The sequence below is a fragment of the Peromyscus maniculatus genome, chromosome 11 (assembly GCF_049852395.1).
Source record: "Peromyscus maniculatus bairdii isolate BWxNUB_F1_BW_parent chromosome 11, HU_Pman_BW_mat_3.1, whole genome shotgun sequence".
NCBI classification, from domain to species: domain Eukaryota; kingdom Metazoa; phylum Chordata; class Mammalia; order Rodentia; family Cricetidae; genus Peromyscus; species Peromyscus maniculatus.
The window spans coordinates 61,306,751-61,326,717 of NC_134862.1; positions in this window are offsets into that span (position 1 = coordinate 61,306,751).

Consider the following 19,967-nt stretch of genomic DNA (forward strand, 5'->3'; position numbering starts at 1 on the left):
AAGAGGCAGATGGAGAGGCCATTGATGGCCACGCTTTTAGTATGTGGACTGGGCAATAGAAATGATAGTGACAATAGATAGAGGAACAGACGGGAAGAGAACAGGGTGAAACAATCGTGTGTGTGTGTGTGTGTGTGTGTGTGTGTGTGTGTGTGTGGTGCATATGTGTATGTGTGTGTGTGTGGTGCATGTGTGTATGTGTGTGTGGTGCATGTGTGTATGTGTAGTGTGTGTGCATGTGTTTCAGTGGGCAGGGGTTCCTACGAGTATGAGGGTGCCCATGCATATGGAGGCCAGAGGTTGAGGTTGGGTGTCTTCCTCAATCATTCTCCACCATATTAAGGCAGAATCTTTTACACGAACCCAGAGCTTTCCAATTCAGCTATTCTAGCTAGCTGGCTTGCTCCAGGGACCAACTGTCTCCACCTCCTGAACAATGGAATTACAAATAGTTACTTACCCAGCATTTATGTGGGTGCTGGGGATTTGAACCCTGATCCTCAGGCTTGCCCAGCAACCACTTTATCCACGGAACCATCTCCCCAGCTGCTACCCATAGCTTTTATTGTGACAAAATACATTCAACATGGCATTTGCCGTGTTAACCATTAGGGGTATATAATTTGGTGGATTAATTACATACACATAGTTGTGTAGCCATCACCTCCGTGCCATCTCTAGACCTTGGTTTCAAAACTTACATGCATAAAACAGTGACTCCCCATCTCTCAGTCTCTAGTCCCTGGGTAACCACTATTCTCTGGATTTGACTAATGTGGGAATTAATCATTCTTACTAGATGACTGTTGGGACTTAGATCCAGCAGCAATTTGTTGTTTCTCAGGTCCAAAACCACGTTGCAGTATGTGTTCTGCATAATGGATAGGGCTCCATTAAGCTTCCTTCCTTCAGAGTGTAAGCCACGGTGAGCCATGGTGAGCTTTCCCATTAGAAGGCACCAGAAGGATAATACAAAGAAAGGATGCTCCTGTTTTTAGTGTGTCTCCTTCTCTGTTTCTGTTTCTGTCTCTGTTTCTCTCTCTCTCTCTCTCTCTCTCTCTCTCTCTCTCTCTCTCTCTCTCTCTCTCTCTCTTCACTTATAATAAATTTGTTACCTGCTGCTGCCTATGTCTGCTATCTTTCCTGCCTTTTAATTCTTCTTTTTTCTTTTGCCTTTTAATTCTTTAGCTGGCAGAGCAAACAGACCTGATCAAGATCCTAGATCCTAGATAGTAACAGTTTCATCACAGCAGAGAGACTCTGAGAGGATCTCTCCACCCCCTTTCATCTAGAAGTGCCAAACTGGGAAAGGCACGTCCTTTAGAAAGAGCAGCAGCAGCTCCATCCGCATCAGCTCTGCCGTGGAGAACGGCGTTTAATTGGGTTCCAGTCAATCAGAATGGAGGGTGAAACGAGGGTGGATGCTGAGACCAAACAGAACAGAGGCCAGAGGAGACAGTAGAGACACTGGACTGTTCCAGCGGATGCCAGCTCTTCGTCTGTGGGAACCCAAGTTTGAGATGTTAGGAAGGACTGTGGCCGCGTCCCTGCTGCTCTGACTTCAGTCCGATCTTCCCAGCATGCTGATGGCCCACGAAGAGAATAAAATAAATAGCCGGCAAGCAGTTACGACCTTTTCTAGAATATTCCCAGCATTGCTCACTCCTCCCCTAGCCTCACCCATATCTAAGCAGTACAGTTTTTTTAGGCTACTGGGACAAATAGGTGAGAGTCACGAATCTCCCCCAACAATCCCATCTGCATTAGCAGGAAAGCCTGGCCACTCCTCTTCCAGGGCATGTCCACAAGCTAACCACTTTCCTGACCCAGCCACCATCACTTCCTGCCTAGACTCTGCCGTCACCTCCTTGCCGATGTCTTGTCCCTTTATGGTCCGTTCTCAGATTGACTGTGGAGGGATCCAGTCCAACAGGAGTCTGGTTGTGAGACTCCCCTTTTAGAAGTACTCCAATGGTTTTACATCTCAGCAAAAGCCAAAGACCATATACCAGCAAGATACTGAATTTAGTCTCTTCCTGCCTCGGGGCCTTTTCACAGGCTGGTCCTCTGGCGGAGTCGATTATTGCTCAGCCTAGTCAACCCCGAGTCATTCTCCTGGTCTCATAATGGTTATTTCCTCAGGAAAGCCTGCCTTGAATCCTCATGCTCAAGCTCGCCAATAGCCTACGCTCTTTTTAAAAGACACAAACAGTGCAGTTTATCAGTCCATGTTTATGTAACTAGTAGTTTAATGCCTCTTTTTCCCTGTGTACGGAATACCCAATAAGACTGCAAGCAGCCAACGGATCATGTGGCTCCGTCTGGCCTCAGGTTCAAGCAAGCCCTTTGTAGAGAGACTTGTGGTGTCGAACAGGAAGCAACATGAAGAAAAGCCTTCCGCGCAATGTGTTCAAGCCTTCCAGGAAAGAAACGGCTATGAAGATATTTTTATTCCTTTCTAAAACCACAAGGTCTATAAAGCACTCCCTCCCAGGGACCGTCGGCAGCCCGCTAGCAGGAGAATACAGCCCCAGAAGGGATTTACATCTAATGGGAGTCTTGAAGGAGGGACATTCTTCTCACTCTTGCGCTGTAATGATTTACATCGGGAACTGCGACAGGCAGGGGCAATTAGGAGAAGAGGTGGGTGCGAGGTCAGGAGACGCTGTGCTGATGAGGTCCAGATAGTAGATTAGTCCTCTGCCTCCGTGAACCAACTAGCATAAATGATGGAGGGAAACAAGGCGAACTCATGGCCACAGGCTTTTTCAGAAGACCAGGCTTGTGTGACCAGATGAGCTGGGTCCTCTGCTTGGGGGTCTTCCAAGCTGCAACCAAGGCCATGGCTGTGCTGCCGAGGGTCCTCTTCGAAATTTGTCTGCGGTTGGCGGAATTCAGTTCCTGTGGTAGGGTAGGTTCCCTGCCGTCCTGCTTGCTGCCGCCTGGTGTCACACTCGGCTCCCAAGGCCACTAGTGTTCCCTCACTCACGTTCTCATGGGTGTGTACAGCGTTCGTGTCCACAGTGCATGCCAGTGGGAGGCACCTCTCTGATTCTATTTCCTGAGCCATAGAACCAAACTCACTGCTCTCATGAGCTCCCCCGAGGCAGGATGCCCCTGGGATAAGCCTCCCTTCTCTATTGTAAGAATGGTAGTGTGCCATAGTCTGAGGTTCCACTCAACATTCAAGGACACTGCGCTGGGTCTGGGCAGAGGGATAGAGTACTGAGGATACTTGAGCATCCTGCCTACCAAGGTATACCCAGTCCTAACAAAATCTGAGTACTCTTTCATTACTATCCCACCAAGTGCTTTTCAGCAGGTAACCTTGAGAATCCTCACCATATATGGCCTTACTTCCCTCGTCTCGTAGACCCAGAGGCTTAGAGGCCAAGTGCCTTTGCTCTATCTCATATGATCAGTGAAATGCACACCTGAGATTTTGAACTCCAGTCTCTGTGTATCCAGACCTCATTCCTACCCATTTTACCTCCTCAGAGGTATCCCCTCCCTCCTCCCCCGGCACTGGTGGAGCTGTGATCCTCACGGTTTATGGAGGTAAACACTGGCTTGGGATGATGAGGTAACGCGTGCGAGACCACCCAGTTAGTGAGTGGCAGAGCAGCCTTCAATCTATTCTTCTTCTCTGACCCATGCTGTTGGCATGTCATGCCATCGATGGATATTCCCCAGTTGCTTGCCAGCTAGAAGAAAACTTGGTAACAAATTTTCACCCAGACACTGTGGAAAATAGTGTGTCTCCTGACTGTGAGGCTTGGCTGAGTGACATAATAGATGTCCTCAGCCCTGGGCCGTTTGACCTGTAGTGAATGAAAAGCCATTGTGTTTTATTCTCACGCTGAGGAAAGGGGTCTGAGCTGTGGGTACCTGGCCCTCCTCCCTCCATCTGAAGGATGCTTTATGATACTTGGTACCTTGGAAAGATACCCCCTCGGAGATAGATCAATGTCTCATCCGTACACACACCCTGTGTATTTATATCTTTAAACGAAGGCGGTCCAGGGTCAAAGTTAATAACAATTCAAGGATGCGGGTATGTTTGCTTTAGACTAGCTCCATTCTCCACACTTCTTGCAAGGAGACAGAACAGCTTTTGGCCAAACCTGTAAACAAATACTGTCACCTGGTGCAAAGTCACCATCTTGTCCCGCCCTGTGCCTTAGTTAGCACCCACCGTCAGCTCCACTGCCCTGACGTGGGTGCCCCTCTGCTTTCTCCTGTGACTTCTCATTGCCCACAACTCCCAGTGACAGAGACAGACTCTGGAAAGGTAGGGTTGTCTCCAAGATCTGATGCCCCACCTCCCCTGTCCTGTAACTATGCTCCGGGCAGATGGCAGTAATTGAATATTATTAGGGATTTTTTTCCCATTTCATTTGCATGCCCTGCCAGGTGGCAGTTTGGATTATAACTGCTGTCCTCTGTAAACACCGCATCTCCTGGTGGGCAGCTCCTCGGGCATAATGGCAGCCGGCCCCCAGTCATCCAGGCCAACGGTTCCATCCCGCTGTCCCTTGGGGAACAGGGACAGTTCTAAGCCCGGGGAGCTGCACCAGACCTAGTTTGTTGCTTCAGCCAGCCTGCACCTGAGCAAATATCTCTGCCAAAAAAAAAAATAGTCTTAGATCAGGAACCCCAACTGATACTCGCTCTAAGCTCCTAAAGTAATTACTGATTGAAGCAATGAGCTTCAGGGCGGTGCTAAAAGCATTAGGAAACTGTTGCTGAGGAACTGGGTGTTTGTATATCGCCTGTACAGTGTTTGGGCATTTCAGTAAGCAAGAAGGAAAGGTCATCTTTGGCTAAGCTGTAAATAAAGTCATGACCGGAAAGGGGTTAGTCAGAGAAAGGCGTACAAAGAACCCGGGTGGAGGGAACGCTGGTTAGAGGCTGAGAAGTCAAGAGACCTGAGGATGCGTGAAAGGCAGAGGAAGGTGCTCCAGAAAAAAATGGTCCTTGGGTCACAGCAACCCTGCAGAGGGTACGGGCAGAAAAAAAAGCAGAGTCCACTGACTTAGAGCAGGAAGAGCAGAGAGAGGGCCGCGTACAGACAGGGAGGAACTATAGGCGGCTGGTCAAAGTGGTCAGTAGGGTAATGCAGTGAATGGCGCCCCCTGGAGGACACAGTAAGAAGTCTGACAAAAAAAAATCTTTGGACAAGAGTTGTAAGCACCTTGAAGAGCACATCGGGAAAGGCCAGCAGTGGGAAAGATCAGGTCAAGAAGAAAAGGATCATTACGGTCCAGGATCAAGGGATCCACAGAGGAGGGAACGAGTGGAGAGCACAGGAGGCAGGACTCAAGTGGGCGTCCTCTGCATCCGAGGGGCAGAGGTGGGCCCGCACAAGAAGATGGAGGCCGGGCAATCAGGAGAAGGCACCGGAGTCTAAGGGTTGGCAGCCGTAAACACATTTGAAGGCAGGTTTCCCGAGGGACTGGGGTCCCTTTGGGGGATCAGTGCAGAAGCGCATTAGCAGCCCTTGAGCCGCGTGGCTTCACCCTTTAGTAGAGGAGGGGCTTGCCAGCATGAGGGAATGTGAAGGGGGACCAAAGATCCATCATCTCTCAACGGCTCTCCCTGATGACCAGATTATGATGAGGAGAATGGACAATTGAGGTTAGAGGGCAGCAGAGTTACTGTCCCTTCCTATGGTCGCAAACATCCCCGAATGTCAGTGTGATTTGCTTCAGCGAACGTTGGCCAAATAGCCACAGGACGAAAGGGGTGCTTTTCTCAATATAAACATTTCATCAGAGCATGCATCTATTTAGAAAAGGTGGCTGGAATGTTCTGGCACTATTCCTGCACTGAGAAGATACGGTTTTCTGTGTGCAGAAACAGAGAACATCTTTCCTAAAAAAAAAAAAAAAAAAAAAAAAAAAAAAAAAAAAAAAAAAAAAAAAAAATTAACCCGGGTGGAAGAACTACGGAACGATGTTGGTTGTGATCATTCTTTTATCCGTATGTCATACTTTCTCTTATCTAGTCACTGAACCATAGCATCCCAATGTCTTCTCACTGTTTCTGACCCACAGAGGCCTATCTCTGTGCTAATGATTACCTAGCAAACTGCTCCGGGGGTCAACAATTCTCAGTGTGCACACGACATTACAAACCAGAGCTTCAAGGAAACCACAGATAGCTTCCAGCTGATCTAGCTGCTGCTGAGGCCGGAGCACCTCCAAGTATAGTCATCAAGGACCAACATCCTCCACTCTTCAGTTCGCTGCCCCAGGCTCCTAGAAACAAGCACATTGGCCAGGCTCCCGTGCGTGTTTCTGGATTCTTCCGGGCTTATTCTCGGGTGGGACCTTGCAGTAGAGGAGTTATATCCCATTTCCTCCACACCTGGAACTCTGGTGCTGTGTACAAATGTCTACACTTCGATTTAGCCCAGTGATGGAAACGGGAAGGAAACGCAATGAAAAGCTTTTTTATTACCGTTCGGTAGAGATGGAGGAGGAAAAGGAACCCAGAGAGGAGTTCCAGAGCTAAACCAAACAGGAAGGTTTTAACGAGACTGTTCCCACGAGGAAATGACCCAGTGGTTAGGGAAGAGGTGATGCCCATGGAGAGGGAGGCAGCCCAGGGTTGCTGTCTAGGAGTGGTAGGGCTTTCTTTTTGGTTCCCAGGATGGGACACCCAGTTTTCAATCTTCTTCCCTGGGGATGTGGGGGAGGGGAGCTGTAAGGGGCAGTGATGGAGGGGTCGCTGTCACCACAGGACTGAGGAACACCTGGACTCTGCCCATGGGAAGTTAAGCTAAGCTCACCGAGACCACGTGATCACGTGTCTGTTTATAGAGAAAGGGTCAGAAGGTTCTGGAACTATGCCTGTCAAAAGGGATAGTTCTGTCTGTGCCCAGAACAGAGAAGAAGAAAGAGAACATTTTCCCCAAAATGAAAGCACCTCAAAAAAATAAGAAAAAGAAAATTGAAAAAAAAATACTATTTTAGAGTAAGGAACTATGGTGCAATGTTTCTTGTGAGCATGGTATAAACTGGCTATCCACAGCAGCTACCGTTTGTGCTTTCTGATTTAAAAATCAAGGCATGGTGGTTAACAATGTTTTGTTGTTTCTGTTTTTTTTTTTGTGAATAAGAACTATATAAAAACATGGTACAAAACTACAGTCATAAATTAACAAAATTAATTTATTGAAAATGGAAGCCTCACATGGGGTTGAACGTACCCTGGGAAATACCAGATGAATGGACACTGCTTTGAAGGGACGCGCATCTGAGGAGGGGCGATGAACAAAACTTTACCAATCACGGGCTCTTTTGCCTCTCAGGAACCATTGGGTGGGAAGGAGGAGCCAAAGCCGCTCCAGTGGGTTCAGGTGCGTTCCCGTGGACACTAGGACCAGGGAACCGGAGTTGAACTCTGACCCCTTGTTTCCACACCACATCCCAGGTAAATCACAGTTTAAGCCGGGCCAATAGCAAGCTCACCAGATAGATAGCTGTGAGCTGATGTACTCTGGGAACATAATACAGTGTCGGGCACAGATGGAGCATGCATTCCTCCTTCTACCTTGTCTCGGGCAACATTGGAAAGACACTGCAGCTTTGAAAGGAGCCCGGTCACTGAAACGCTTGCAGTTTCTCAGACATTGAGGACTGACTGAGTCATAGGTGTGCCCCATCTCATCTTACCCAGGTTAGTGGACAGTGAGGACACAGGGCCAGCCTGGCTGGCTGTTGCTGGGGGATGGGGGGCTCAGCACACCAGGGGGACCTTTCCCTGGTGGGGCAAGGGTCTGTAAATACCCTGGAAGGGAAGATAGTTCACAGGTGAACCTCAGGGGAACAAAAGCCTGCAAATTTGGGGATAGCCGGACTCAAGGGCAGTAAGAGGGGGAGCAAACGTGTGTGGAGCCCAAGAGTGCTTAGCCTGACTTGAGGAGCGGCCTTGGCAGACGGAAAGCGGGCAGCTCCGTTACAGCAGATGCCTGGGGACTTGTCACCCTCCTTGATCCAGTGGGAGGCTCCTTCCCTCTAGGAAGTCAAAGGCTGCTTTACAATCCACTCAGCAAAGCTCTCCTGCAAGGGCTAGCTGTGGACCCCTGCCGCTTCCACCCAAAACCTTCTCTCCACGCTGCCATCTGGGCAACTTGACCCACCCACCCCGCCCCCCAGAGACTGCTGTCTTTCTCATTTCGTCATTTACACACTTTGTCCCAGTGACTCAGAACTTGATACGTAGTTCCATGCTTTGCTGCTATCTGATCCCCTGCAAGCATCGCCTAGCCAACCAGGCTTGCCGTGGGCCTCAGGAGGGAGCAGCCAGAGTTCTCCATGACCACGGCTGGTCAGTGGCTTCGGTCATTCACAACACTCCTTTCCTTGAGCTCCAGTTTCTCATTCAAACTAAGCCGTGGATGGGATGGAGAGATGGCTCAGCGGTTGAGAGCACTGGCTGCTCTTCCGGAGGACCTGAGTTCGGTTCCCAGGGACCACATGGTAGCTCACAACCATCCATAATATCTGGTGCCCTCTTCTGGCCTGCAGGCATGCATGTGGGCAGAATGCTGTCTACATGATAATAAACAAATAAAACAACAACAACAACTAAGCCGTTGGGTCACATGAAGAGTCAAGTCAGTTCAAATTAATGTGTATTGGGTATCTACTATGCATCAGGGAGATTTTGAGGTGCTCATTAACCCATTAACCTTAGTTTTTGCCCTTCTGGGCCTTACTGCCTAGAGGGGAAATTAGGCTGTGAGAGCAGGCAGACTGGTGGCTCTCTGTTCTTATACTCATTAAATAAAAAAATCTCTATACTAAGTACCTACCATACACCATGCACCATTCAATACTCAGGGGACATAGCAAAAAGCAGGGCTGGGAGCTTTGAATTAATTCCCAGCCCTGGCTCAGGTATAACTGTTCTTGAGTAAGTCTGCCAAACTCTCTGATCCCCAGACGTCTTATTTTAAGAAAGTAAATTACAATAACAATCATATTAATATTGTTTAAGTGTTCCTGGGAAGTCCAGAGGCGATTGAGATTGGCACTGAATGCTTGGTGGTTGTTTGTTTAAGGCACTGTTCATCATATAGGGTAGCTAGATATACAAGCATCCAGGTAAAAAAGAGAATTATGTTCTCCTACACATGACCCAGTATGTGGGTGTGGCAGGACTGCAGCTGGATACAGAGAGTCGGCATCCCAGCTGGGTTGCCTTGGGAACAGGCTTCTTCAAGAGTCTGGGAGTTTTCCAAGAGAGTTTCAGTTTGCCCTTGAAAAGTTATGTTTGATGATACCTTGTGTATACAATAAGCATATATATATATAGTATAGCTACACGATGAGTATATTATAAATGTAGTATTATAGTCTCACAAACTCATTTAGTCTAAACAATCTGAGCATCCAGTTTATACTCTGGGGACCACATGACTCCAGCTCCCCTGCTTGCTTTGTGGGTGCATTAGTGCTAAGTAAAGCTCCTTTGCTTACTCATCAGGCTAATGCAAACAGAGATGGACTTGACATGTAAATGGGTCTTCATCTGCTGAAAGCTTAAAGAACAGCAGGGTGCATTTTATACAAAGTAAGGTTTGGAAGGAGTTTGAATGCAGAGAAGTTGAGAAGCAGGAGAAAGGAAGGCCTGGGGCCAGGGGTCGTGATACTATGAAAGGGATGCTTTCGGTCAGTGCCAGAGTACTTGAGTTTCATTTTAGCAAAATACGATGCCACATTCTATTAATGCGAGTATCTTTAATTTTACTGATTTTATGACTTTGATATATAAGGCATGGGTTTCTTAGTCTCATGTAAGCTCTAAGATAATCTGAGCTAAAATCTGTTTTGTATCATGCAAATTTAAATAACGTTGATAAAAACACTCGAAGTCCAACCTGGGGTCCGCTAAACTGTTAGAAGACATGGTGTGTTCTGGTTTCGGAAGGGCTGCTGGCAACTCCCCTGGTGTAGAAGGAGGAAGCCCTAGCTGCAAAGGTCACTTCTCTGGATGAGAAGATGTGGCATCAGATTCCTGGGAACATTCCAGAAGGAGGCTCTACTAGAAGAGAGGGTGCAAAGGAGCGTATGTTTCTCAGAATACACCCTCTTTCTCCATTTGTTTTTTCACAACTGAACCTCCTGACTCTCAGGAGTGTCCCCTGAGTGCAGGGGTACAGTTATAAGCAGAATGCAATTCATGTCCCTGACATCTGTGCCCCCCACCCACCCCCACCCCCGCAAAGAATTTGCAGTAGAGTGCCCGCTGTATTTAAATTCTTAACTTTCTCATCTTTCCTCTCCCATAGGCTCAAGTCTCCAGAGGCGGTGCCAAATTCCTACCCTATTCAAACAAACACATTGCTTTTTATTTATTCAACCTACACCTAGAAGGGGAGACATGCTGGTTGAGCCCAGGGGGACTTCCCCAATTTCTGTCTCAGTGCTGGTCTGATTCTAGGCTACATACGTACGTACATACATACATATGACACAAAGCAAAGACTTTGGAACTAGGAAGCCAGTGCAGCTTGAATGAGAATGTACCACACTGACTCATAGATGCACACTCAGTTTCCCAGCTGACTGAACTGTTTGGGAAGGATTAGTAGGCGTGGCCTTGTTGGAGGAGGTGTGTCACTGGGGGAGAGCTTTGAGGTTATGAAAGACTCAGGCCATTCCCAAGGAGCTCTCTCTGCCTCCGACTTGTGAATAAAGATGTGCGCTCCCATGTTCCACAGACATGGACTCTGAGCCTCTGAAACTGTTAACCCAACTAAACGCTTTTGTTTGTTGTCTTGGTTATGGTGTTTTGTCACAGCAGTAGGAAAGCAGCTCATCACAGAGCCACTGAGGCAAGTTCCTTCACAGCAAAACTTGAGGCAGGGGTGAGTGTGTTTTTTTTTTCTTGGGGACACATGACTTAACAAATAAAGAAGGAAGGGGAGGAAAAGATGCAGTGGACAGGAGGAGCAGGGAGATAGTCTCAGACAAAGTCCATGTCTGAGAAGTCTTGAGCACAAATAATGCCTCAGACTTTCTGTCTCTGTTCTCTCTCTGTTCTCTCTCTGTTCTCTCTCTCTCTCTCTCTCTCTCTCTCTCTCTCTCTCTCTCTCTCTCTCTCTCGGTATTGGGGTGGGAGTAGGGAGTGTCATATCCAGAAAAAGGGAAGCCAAGAACTATTCACCCACACTCTAGGGGCTTGAGTTGGTCTCCCAGTCAACCTACAACACAGAAGTTCAAGTGTGGGACTCACTTTCACAGGTTAACAAGCTGTGATGTCAGATGACTACCCAAAACACTCGAGAGTCGCTGTCCCTCGGCCTTCCAGCACCACAGGAAGTCCATGGCAGCCCATCCTAGTCAGAAGAGCTGCAAGAAGGTAAATTGGTCTCGGAAGCCAGTCATACCTTTGTCCCCTCCACCCACACCTTAGCTATGTGGAGGAATCCAACCTCCACCTAGTGTCCTGGTCACCCAGTCCTTCCGACTTTATTAGTCACACGTAACCAGAGTTCTAGGCCAGAGGCCTGACTCCAAGGGCCCCAGCATGCCAGTTCCAGGCTCTCACCTGGAAGAAAACAAAAGGTCGTCATAAAAGGCAAGAAAGAATCAAATGGACATTTGAGGAAGATGGAAAGGAAGCCCATGGGCCCCTCTGAGGGGTACTGACCAAGCTTTAGGTTTAAACAGAGGAAGAACAGGGCAGGAGCTGGGAGGGTGCATCTGAAGCAGGCTTGGAGAAACTGATCTGGCTGATCAGTATCTCAGCTCTGGTTCTGCAAAGCAGCCCTGGGGAAATCCTTTTTGTCCATGGGACAATCCATTCCCATTAGATAATTGTCTCTGCTCAGGGGTGATTTCATTGTGTGGTGAGCTCTCTGTGGGGTCCTGGGAATCCAGAGGTCAGTGCCCCCAGAATCCACAGTGACTTTTAGCTCAATGACCAGAGGTTTTTCAGGCACCTCTCTGGGTGGGTCTTATCTCTGTGTGTCTTCAGTCTTAAAGAGGGAAGCGACAGGTGAGGCGTCACCGGGTTTTCAGGCAGACACCCTTGAGTCATCAGCCTGACTGATTGCAAAGATAAGCAGCCTCTGACCCTAAGTTTTAAAGAAGACAGATACATGATCGTCAGAGATGCCGCCTTCCCTCCTACTTCAGTTACCCAGGGGACCCAGGTAGGGAGTCTGTGTCCTTCAGTAAAAACCAGTTCCTTTGTATCTGCTGTAATTGCCTGTATGGAACTCAGCCTTCTTAATACCTCTGTGGCAGAGGACTGCTGCCCAGCTGTGTCCCACAAAACTATAGCATTCCAGGGTGGAAGAAAGAATGTGACTATAGACAGAAGGATTTACCTGTCGCCCTAAGCCCTAGGACTGTGACTGTTCAGTCACATGGCAGATGTGAAGATGTGGCTGGGATTAAAGACCTCAGGAAATAACCCCAGATTATCCCAGGGGGGCCAGTCGAATCTTGCAAATCTTTAAAAGGTGGGAAACTTCCCTGGCTGAGTTTAGGGCACCTGAGGTGGGAGGAAAATGGAGAGGCATAGAATGTGGGTACATTGGACCCACCATTGCTAGCTTTCACGACACAGGAAGGAGTCATAACTCTTTGCGGACCGCCACGAGGAAGTGGAGACTTCTGCGCAACAAGGGTAAGGAAGTGAATTCTGCCAACAATCCAGATGACCTCCGTGGAACCCAAGGGAAGGGACCCAGCCCTGCTGATACCTGGTATTAGTTTGTGAGACCTGTGCCAGCCTTCTGACCTATAGAACAAAGATAATACATCTGTGTTATTTAGCTGTTATATTTGTGATCATTTATCACGACAACAATAGGCAACCAATATAGGAGTTCTGATCAAAACAGTTTGGGAGATGTCAGATGGTCAATCATGCTGATCACATGGTCACAAGAGTTACAGAAGAACAAAGCCAGCGATAAAGCATGAAGTAAGACAAGGAGCAGATAACTTGTTCACACCAAAGGGAAAAGCTGAAGCTGCAGCGATTCACGACGCTGCATCTGACCGCGTCACATGCTGTGTGCAAATAGAACTGCTGCAGACCTGTGGCACCCACCTCCGTTGTCATAGTTACTCTAGAAAGAGAAAGATGCCTTGACAAAGACCAGATTGGCTGCTCTAAGTGGTGAGAAGGTACCCTAAGGGTGGCCAGATGCTTCCACATTCATGTCAGAGATGCTTTCTGAAATTAGTATTCAGTCAGCTCACGGTCATTAACACTCGCAAAACAGGACGTCCATATTAATGATGGGCAACTTTTAAGGGGGACTTGTTCTTACATCTTAAGATGCAGGGAGATAAATATTAACATCAGCAAAGCTTTGAAATGAGTATTGCCCCAAATTAAATGTTAATTACCGGCCACTTCTCACAGCCCATTTCCTATCCTTCTCTAACTTAGTCCTTCTCTCTGTTCCAGCCGCACTGGGACATTTGTGACGCCTTGGACATGCCCTCTTTATCCCTCAGCCCCAGAGCCCTTCCTCCAGATGTTTGCACGCTCCACATCCTCACTCCACTCATTCAAGTCTCTGCCACTGTCCCCACTCCAGACAGGTCTTCCTGGGGTACTTTGTTTAAAACAGACACCCCCAGCCCCAAATGCTTAGCCACTTTCCTGGACTTATATACTTATTTCTTTACACAGCTTCACCCCCCCCCAACCCCCCATCCCCAGCAGAATGTACCCTGAATGGGGACCAAGACCCTGTCCCTCGCCCACTGCCGTATCTCTCCCAGGCTCCCAGTGCACATTGGAGTCTTTGTTCCCTGTTGCTCTGTCTCCTCTCTGCCACTCAAACACTGGCTCCCCTCGCACCCCAGTGTATTCCAAATCTAAGTTCTTCCCATAGTCCAGTGCAACTGGCATGGCAGAGTATTTTTCAAAGATGGCCGTCACGATGAACATCTACATGTCCCTACAAACCCATGCTGACACTACTACTCCCTTTGATAAGTATATCTGCATTCTCTCTTACTCATTTACATTGGCCTGGAAATACGGTGGTACTTTTCCTTGATGCAGTGTTAACTCATAAGGGATAAAGCAGTTGGCCTTATTTTCTTGGGTCTCTTTGGTACCACAGAGCTTCATGTTGTGTGGAAGCCTACACCATAGGAGAGGACATCGGTATCTAACCAGAAAAATAGCCAAGTTGAGGTCTCCACTGACAGCCAGCACCGGCTTCCATATGTGTGAGGTTGTCACTGACGTGATAGCGTGTTGATTGTCTGACTAGAGGCACAGAAGATAACCTAGGGGAACTACCAGTCAGTCCCCCATATCTCCTGGAGATTATAATATTGCAAGCCACAATATAGGAATGTGTCACTGGAGCAAGGCTATTGGCTGTTAAAATCACAGCTCCTATCATAGGCCGTTCATAGTCTTCTGTCTCAGAGGAGCTCAAGGATGCAGTTTCCAACCTCCCAAGTCACAACATGCATCTCAGTTTCTCTTCCAGTGGCTGTAACAAAATATCCCAACCAAAAGCAATTTAGAGGACAAAGGGTTTGTTCTGGCTGAGAGTTCAAGGTACGGCATCATTGTAGGGGTGTCACACGGCAGGAGCTGGAGACTCAGTTCCTTTATCTGTGAAATGGAACAATAGGATCTCCCTCACCAGGATGTCGTAAGGAAGCAATGACCAGATGAGTGTAACTGAACACTCTTCAAGAAAAGCCTGAGATCCAAGAAGGAAGGGCTGACCTTAGCTGTGGCTGCAAGAGTCTGTGATGGTTTCAGAGACGGAGCTGGGGAGCTCTGCATTGAGCATGCAGTGGAGGAACCTCGGGCCTGTACGCGCCTCTCCCTCACTCCCACAACCATCTCCCACACCGCCCCAGCGGCCCTCCTTGGTTGACTCTTGAGCCTCTGAAGCCATGAGCCCCTGGGACTCATACCCTGGGAAAACTCTACCTCCGTCTTTTCCCGTATTGCACTTGAAGTCTGGCAGAAGGGCCAGCTCGCAACACAGCACGAGCCAGAAAACCCACTTAATGCCCTTGGTTTCCCACGAGCTCGAGGCAGAGCGCTCCCGTTTGCACCAAGGGCTGCGTATTAAAATAGGCAGTTGGAAATATTCCTGGCAGATGGCGCTAAATATAGAGCCGGTGACAGATTGGCCCCACTGCGAGGCTCCTCTGCTGCTTGTTAAGAGTGTGCCAGAGCCAAGAAGCCTTTCTTCTAGCTTCTCCTTCCCGGAAGACTGTGGCAATGACCCAAGCCAAAGCCTCCGCCATGCTAGACAACTGCTAAGATTGAGAGGAGAGAGCTGCACCCGAGGGTGAGCCCCAGCACTCTATTGGGGGTGGGTGGGGAGAGCAGGGTCTCCCACAGCCCAAGTGCTGCGGTGAAGAAAGGTGAAATAGGGAGCTCTCGTAAACTGAATTCTATTAGCTGGCCCCTCTGAAGGATTAACTGATGAGCAAAGATCTACTGGATGGAAATGGAGGTGGGTTGCACAATGATTAAAGGTGAAGGTTGCAAGGTCAGGGTGTGGAGAGTCCTGCTCTTGACTCATTCTAGAGTCCTGAGCTTGGTAAGGTTGCTTAACAATTTGGGGCCTCAGTTTCTTTCATCTGCAGAATGGGTATAATAATGGGACCTACTTCACGTGAAGTTGAAATAGTGTAATGTAGGCCATATCTGGTATAAAATACCTTTCAAACAGATGGTAGCTATTTTACATAAGGGACCAAGGAGAGAGAGAGAGGGAGGGAGGGAGGGAGAGAGAGAGAGAGAGAGAGAGAGAGAGAGAGAGAGAGAGAGAGCCCAAATAACTAAAGGATGTCTGGCTGAAAGGAATATTTTGGCTAAGAGTAAAACTGATGTTAAAAATATAGTCCCAGGCTAGTAAGACGGCTCATTGAATGAAGGTACATGGCATGCAAGCCTGATGTCCTGAGTTCAGTTCCCAGAACCCATGTTTAAAGGAGAGGACAGACTCTCAAAAATTACCCTTTGACCTCCACACATGCACCATGGCATTCACACACACAAATAAAACAGAAACGAATAAAATCGAAATATAATCAAGGTGCAAATTTCTAAACAGTTTCCCTGTATAAGGAGATTGAAATGACCAGCAGCACACAGACCCCTGGGTAGAGTGTTGGAGGGTAAAGGTGACTTCCAGGGGTGGGAGACATTCTAGGGGCTCAGACCATCTTTTAAAGAGTTATTAGTTTATTGTACTGATTGGCTTGTGGTCCTAGGGATCGAGCCCAGGGCCTTGCGCATGCGAGGCAAGCACTCTCCCACTGAATTATATCCACAGCCCTTTTTACTTTCTCGGTAGGTCTCAGGAGAGAGTCTCCATGGGTTGTTCAGGCTGGCCTCAGGTTTCTGACAGGGTAGCCCTACGCTTTGGTCGTCTCCGCCGCAGGCCAGGTGCCTTCATGACCACGTCTCTGGTTTGCTTCTGTCTCATTCTATTTTCTCCCAAGTGTGGCATTACCATTTCTGAGTGTTTGTGTTAGCCTCTGTGCAGTGGTAGCACCATGTCCTTAAGACTTCAGGGAGAGTTAGAGTGTTCCCGACAACTTAAGCCTGCCCCTTGGAGTCAGAGGAGCTTTTCCCACACAATTCTCCCAGTGGGAGATGACAGTGAGGGCAACATTTCCATGAGTATCATGCACAATGTTCAAGACTCTGGCTCCCAAAATGGCAGACTTGAACGTGTCTTTAGAGTCCACACTCTCCTATGTCCTCATACCCTATGTGAGGGCAGGCCAGCTGCCTTTCTACACGTGCCCCAACATTCCAGAAGCTCCCCTCAGGGGCCGCATGGACACTAGAATATGAAGAAACGGGATGGGATGTCTCTGCTCCACACAGCTACCCAAGGATTCAGGCTGCCGGAGGCTTCTAAGGTTGCCTGGGTGACACCATCGTCCAGGAGCTGATGGAGAAGGCACACAGAGAACCAAGGCACAAATAACGTATTGCACACCACTTGCACTCATACGTGGTTGGCTAGAACTTGGTCATGTGACCATATATAACACAAAGGAGGTCGGGATGTGTAGTTTCTCTGGCGGTCCAGGTAGAGGAGAGAACATGGGGTTCTGGTGCTCCAGATGGACCTTTTCAAACTCTTCTACAACTATTGTCCAGGGACCAAGAGACATTCTGAAGAGGAACTCTGGAGAAATTCCCTGAAGATTTTCAAATTTTCAAATGTGCTATTCTTGACTTGAACTTGCTAATAGTTCTCCATCACTTATATCTCTTCCTCTTAAATTGGAAAAATCAAACATCTCAGTTTCCCTTCATCGGGGATTAGACTGTTCTGTATCCTTACTGCCTAAGTTTGATTGGCATGTGGGGTCAGTGAGTATCTTCTTTTTGAGGGAAAAATAACTTACCAGTTATCATTTGAAAGAAAGCTATTTCAGTGTAAGACTTGGGGTTTCGTGCTTTATGTCAACACTGGAGTTTTAATATAACCTTTCCAATACTATTCAAACTTCTTGTAACAACAGGCCGCAAAGGAGCTCTGTAGACAAAGGGGAGAAGGAAAATGTCTTTATTTCTGAAAGAACCTGTAGATGAATTTCTAGAACCTGTAGATGAATGTCTAAATGGTCTTATTAAATAAAAAGCATGGAGCCAGATATAGGGGTGAAAGCCTGAGAGATCAGGGAAATAGGGAAAGTCACAGCTAACCTCACCTCATCAACTCTGCAGCTTCCAAAGGCAAGCTACTTCCTGTCTACCCATGTCTATATGCCTTGCTGTTCTGACATCTGATTTGCTCTCTGTCCAGTTATGTCATTTCCTCTTCCTGCCCAGCTCTGTCACTTCCTGTCTGTCTGTACAGACCTCCAGACCCCTGGAATGCTAGGATTAAAAGCGTGTGCTACCACTGCCTAACCTCTATGTTTAATATAGTGGTTGTTCTGTTCTCTGACCCCCAGATAAGTTTATTGGGGTTGGTTGGGGATTTAGCTCAGTGGTAGAGCGTTTGCCTAGCAAGCACGAAGCCCTGGGTTCGATCCTCAGCTCCAAAAAAAAAAAAAGTTTATTGGGGTGCACAGGCTGTTCTGTTCTCTGACCCCCAGATAAGTTTATTGGGGTACACAATATAATTAACCACAAGAACTCAGCTCCCCAGAGTTTCAAGTGGGAAACATCACACAGCTTCTCCATTCCTTCTAGAGTGAGTGATGTGCATTCATGCAATAACACTTGTGTGTTTACAGCAGGTTTTTATGATCATTTCAAAGACAATGAAATTTTCAACAGTATTAGTGGATGTAAGGTATTAAAACCCAAGCAAAAACACCATTATTGGTGAACCTTACAATAACATTGTTGCATGTACAGCTTTCTGCAGTTGTAAGATACAAACATTTAATAGTCACTGTTCCTGATGAATGCTTCACTTTTTTACCCTGTGCATACTTCTGATACCTCTTACACTTTATTACATTAGTGTTTCCCAGAGACTATTAGATCTATTTGTTGTTGTTGTTGTTGTGACTCAGAACCAAATGGATGGTTATAAAATACATATATTCCCTTTACCTACTGATTATAAAGGATAGGCTTGGGAAATGGTTTAAATATGAGGTGCCCCCCCCCATGGGCTCATGTGTTAGGGCCTACATTGTTGGGTCATAGTGTTACTTTGGGAGGGTCTAAGAATTTTAGGGAGATGGACTGAACTGGAGGAAGTCGTTCTCTAGGCGTGGGTCTTAGCAGCATCTCTCCACAACCTCTTCCTGTCCTGCTTATGGCTCCCGGTCACCACCAGGATGCTCTGCCCAATCACATGGCTCCAAGAAACAATAGCTTGAACTTTAGTAACCATGAGCTAAGATGAATAGCTCCTCCTTGTGAGGATTTTTTTTTTGTCATACTCATACAAAAGGTACTAATACAGTAGTATTAACAAGTTTACTAGACATTTTTTATGCACACCAGAATTTGAGTATCATGTCTTGTTTCATTTATTTCCCAGGGTCCAACGTGGAATACATACTTCATATATGCATGATGGGTGGACGAAAGGACAAACGAATCAGATAAAATGATATGCTTACAGGCTGGAGAGATGGCTCAGTGGTTAAGAGTGCTGGTTGCTCTTCCAGAGGACCCAGGTTCAATTCCCAGCACCCATATAACAGCTCACAACTGTCTGTAAGTCCAGTTCTAGGGGATCTGACACCCTCACACAGACAGACATGCAGACAAAACACTGCTGCACATAAAATGAATGAATAAATATTGGAAAAATAGTATGCTTACAAATAAACCTGCTACTGAAACTAAAGAACTAAAATTAAAAAAATCATTTTACAACGTTGACTGTCCTATTTCGCCAACGTTAAATGTTCAGATTATTCTGAGAATGCAGAGCCATGCGTGGACAATGAAGCCATTACGAGGTCTGTCAGGTTTGCACGGTGACATCATGCTGAGGTAAAATAATTTTTAGGAGAACACAGAATGCTATCGGCACAGCCTCTGTGTTACTGGTGTTCCAGTTCCATGAGGTGTGAAAATAATTTATCTACTATCTAAATCAATGTCAAGGGCAATTAATTCTTGACAATTTGTTATCAAATGCCAGAGTCTTTACCAGTCTCCCCCCAAAACAAAGACAATCGCAAGTTTCCAAGAGGTGTCGCATCACTTCCTGGATCTATCCCCCTATCCCAACCCAACACTCTGTATCTTCTACCTCCCTGGATGCTCCTGCTCTGCATTTTCAGTCTCGTCATCCTCTACTACCATCCCTCAACGTTTTGTACCGGGCCCTTTCTTCTCTTTACTTTCTAGACTGTTAACCCATCTTCATAGATTATAAATAATTACCATGTATTATACATGGTGCCCAATTTGCTGCCCCACCCCCTTCCCTGAGCTCCAGCTGTGTACCTCTGAGAAAAGTTTATAAAGCACGGGCTTTGCTTTCACAAGTAAAAGGAAAAAAGCAG